We start from the raw sequence: 4,343 nt of genomic DNA, 5'->3' as shown, positions 1-4,343 counted from the left end.
TGAACTATACAAGAAGCGTATCCATCTATATAAATATATATATATATATATAAACATCTACTATGTATGTTCGCTATTTCTACCTTTTTTTTGGTAAAACCAATAGTTTAGTTTTAGTCATCATCATCCTTTGTTCATCCTTCGAAACTTTTGGTTTAGCTTCGGGGTTCTTGTCTTCATTCCTGAGAAAATGATTGATGTGGATGGAAACTATGAGATTCTCTCCCTCTCTTGAACCCATCTACAATATTATCATCGTCAATCATCTCTAATATTCATCCTCTGCTTTCTCTGTCCATAAGAGTTTTCCCCCAAACAGATAACTTGATAAGCAAGTAACTAGGGTAGTGATGATTACATGCAAATTTACTTGGATCTGAGTTCATGTTTTTCATGTCACATTAAAAAGAAGAATAACAAGCCAAAGCGATGAATGATAATTAGTGTTCATATTCAAAGTAAAACAAAATAAACACATATGTGAATATCATATTAGAAGAATTAACTTGGTCTCTGCTTCAAGAAATAATGAAATTTGTATAGAATGAGACTTGACTTGTGTTTATATAAAGTTAACAAAATAAATTAAAATCTATATAAACTTCATGATAATTATCTTAAAAATATATTTATCTTAAACACATATTTATCCTAAACATAAATAATATATAATTTCAAATTTATATATTAATTATTGAAATATCAAAATGGGGTAAAAAGGTAAATTCACATTAATGAAAGTGTAGTTTTCAAAAAAAAATAGAGACAATGTATTTTTCAAATTTCAAATCTTAAATAGGGTATTTTGCAAATTATCCCTTTATATAAAACATTATATATATAGATTATTAACTTATGATTTTTATGGGATCATATATTTACATAGGACTTTGTAAAAAATATTATCTTATTATTTTATCGATTTGTATGTATTCTGAACTGACCTATCTCGGGACCAAAAAAATTTATTAATTTATAGTGTTTATTAATTTAACGAGTATTAATTTATAGAATTTTTACTGTATTTGAAATAGTCACAACAATATAGTTTTCAGCAATCATAGTACTGTCCAAAGGATACTTTTAAATGGAAGAAACAGAACCAACTCTATGAAGTTAGGCACAAGAGGCATTGTCACAACATATTGTTCAACCAATGGACTTGTTTCATATTATATCATGCTTCTTATGAATTCTGTGACTTGTGTGTATTCCGTGCGGAGATGCTTGTGAACTTGGACATGCCATGGTTTATCCTTGGTCACTCTGAAAGGAGGGCACTCCTCAATGAATCAAACGAGGTTGGTGACCTTTCATTCATGTCTCTACCATTTGGATTTGAGAGCTATGATTTTGATAATTGACCTCAATCCTACAAATGTAGTTCTTCGGAGACAAGGTTGCCTATGCACTTGCTCAGGGTTTGAAAGTGATTGCTTGTGTTGGTGAGACTCTTGAGCAGCGAGAGGCTGGGTCGACCATGGATGTTGTGGCTGCCCAGACTAAAGCTATTGCTGGTATGTATATTGTCAAACACTTTTATCTCTTTTTGCTGTTTTAGTTTGTTCTCTTTGACACTGTGAGCCTGTTATCATGATATTAGTTCTCGTTTCTACTCGCTCTACGTGCATAGCTACTTTAGTAAGGCAATACATGGTGACTTTAACTTATGGGCAATTGTCAATAATAGCACCTTTTGAAGTTTATATCTCAAAAATAGCACTAGAAGGAGAAAGTCACAAAAATGACATTCATTAAAGGGTAAAATATCTCTAATACCCTTGGTTTAAAATTAAATAAACAAACAAAAATAAATAAAAATAAATAAAATAAAATAAAATAAAAATAAAAAAAATGAAAAAAAAAAAAAAAATTTATAGTTTCAGATTATATGCTTTCAGATTCGAAATTTTTATAATTTTTTTTTGAAATTTTTTTTTTCGAATTTTTATTTTATTTTTTTTTCAAATTTTCTTTTTATAATTTAAAAATACTTTTGAAACTGATTTTAAAATTTTTATTTTTTATTTTAGTATTTATTTTTCATAAAATTTTAAACCCTAATTCCAAAACCCCATCTCTTAACTCTAAACCCTAAGGTTTGGATTAATTAACCCAAAGGGTATAAGTGTATATTTACCTCTTTAATGAAACCTATTTTTGTGACTTTGAGCCTTGAGTGCTACTTTGGGAACAAAAACTTGGTTTGGTGCTATCCTAGTCTTTTCTGTTAACTTATCCATACATTGCATTTACTATACTTTGTTAATATTTATTTCCAAATAAATATTTTACTGCCCATTTTCTTACAAAGACCTTCTCTTTGTTGGATGGCAGATGTTGGTCTAATGGCAGATCGGTTGTCGAAATGGTCAAATGTTGTCATAGACTAGGACAGAGCCACGCTGACCATTTGAACCGGAAGCTACCCCAGCTCAAGCTCACGAAGTAAGTTAATCGTATTCTCTATGTGTGTGAGCAGTGAAGCGTTATTGCTCTATCTGTATGAAAACCAAGACTCTCTCTCTCTCTCCTCTCTCTCGCTCTCTCTCTCTCTCTCCCCCCTCTCCTCTATCTCTCTCTCTCTCCTCTCTCTCTCTCTCTCTCTCTCTCTCTCTCTCTCTCTCTCTCTCTCTCTCTCTCTCTCTCTCTCTCTCTCCCTCCTTATGTACATGATGAGCTAAGGAAATGGCTTGCAAAGAACGTGGGTGAGGATGTCGCTGCTACAACCCACATCATTTATGGAGGTAAATAGTACTTTTATTTGATCTAAATGGCATCATAAAGTTTTTTTGATACTTAGCTTGATTATGCAAATAAATTATCAGGATCCGTGAATAGTGGTAATTGTCAGGAGCTAGATGGTCAGACCGATGTGGATGGTTTCTTGGTCGGTGGTCCTTCTCTAAAGGTACATATATTATGTTCTGATCTCTTAGTTTGTTTCAATCAATACCATTACCTAATGTGTCTTCTTTCACTGTTGCTTTTGCATCCTGAGTTTATCGACATCATTTAAGCTGCGGAGGTGAAGAAAAGCGCTTTCACTAAGCAATCTCAAATCCTTTTGTGTATTCAATCTAAACTCTGATAAAAAATGAATAAGTTGATACAAGCATTATATTACTCTTTGCTTCGGTTGTATGTTGTCTTGAGAACGCAACAAATATCATTGTCTTCGCCAATTTATTTAGCTGTCAAATTACAGTCTCCTTTTTAATCTTCCTTAGTGGAGTTGTGTGTTCGATCTTCCTAACGGTCCTAGTTTTGTGTTTTCATGATTTTTGTAAGGTCATGCTATCTTATTAAATGAAAAGAAAAAATAATAACCCAACGTAGACAGTTTTTTTGGGCATTAATTAAGCCCAAGCCCAGTATAATGTATTAAAACTCAAATCACAAATGTGATGTGTTTTTTTCTATTCTAATTTTTTTTTCATTGATACATGATCAATGCATGTTTGTACTGCTTTCAGTGCGGCGGTAACACAATCACGGTACAAAAAGGTGTTATAACTACTTTTTACTCTGTCGCTGCTTACATGTATCTAGAGACCTGATATAATTAGGCCTAGATATAATGATATGTCATTTGTTCCACTCACACTGCAAAAAGTAAAGTACTGAATGAATGATGAAACTCCCGGTGTCAATGAGTGGGTATTAAGTTTTATTTTATCTATCGCTTTATGCATTTTAGTTTATCAAATTTCTAATTTTTGATAGAATATTGGGCAATTGTCAATAATAGCACCTTTTGAGTTTTTGTCTCAAAAATGTTACTAGAAAAAGAAAGTTACAAAAATGACATTCATTAAAGGGTAAAATATCTCTAATACTCTTGATTTAAAATTAAATAAACAAAAATAAATAAAAACAAATAAAATTAAAATAAAAAAAAAAGAAATTTTTTTATAGTTTCAGATTCGAAATTTTTATAATTTTTTTGAAATATTTTTTTTGATTTTTTCACATTTTCTTTTATAATTCAAAAATACTTTTGAAACTGTTTTTAAATTTTATTTTAAATTTTTTAGTATTATTTTTTTTTTATTTTATAAAATTTTAAACCCTAATTCCAAAACTCCATCCCTTAACTCTAAACCCTAAAGTTTGAATTAATTAATCCAAAGGGTATAAGTGTATATTTACCTCTTTAATGAAACTTATTTTTGTGACTTTGAGCCTTGAGTGCTAGTTTATGAACAAAAACTTGGTTTGGTGCTATCCTAATCTTTTTCTCTAGAATATTTCTGAATTTCAAATTTATCAATAAAAACGTTTGAGATTAAGGAAACAAAACGACAAGCTCCCAACGAGATCAAGACTAGCAGAATGGGGCT

At 30.7% G+C, this 4,343-nt stretch overlaps 1 pseudogene; it reads left to right on the top strand.

Annotated features, from left to right (window-relative positions):
• Positions 1 to 1,223: 1,223 nt before the first annotated feature.
• LOC106355527 lies at positions 1,224 to 3,158 on the top strand (annotated as a pseudogene).
• Positions 3,159 to 4,343: the final 1,185 nt, after the last annotated feature.

The sequence above is a fragment of the Brassica napus genome, unplaced genomic scaffold (assembly GCF_020379485.1).
Source record: "Brassica napus cultivar Da-Ae unplaced genomic scaffold, Da-Ae ScsIHWf_121;HRSCAF=216, whole genome shotgun sequence".
Classification (NCBI taxonomy): Eukaryota; Viridiplantae; Streptophyta; class Magnoliopsida; order Brassicales; family Brassicaceae; genus Brassica; species Brassica napus.
The sequence above is the reverse complement of the archived record's forward strand: the minus strand, read 5'-3'. Positions and strand labels throughout refer to the sequence as shown.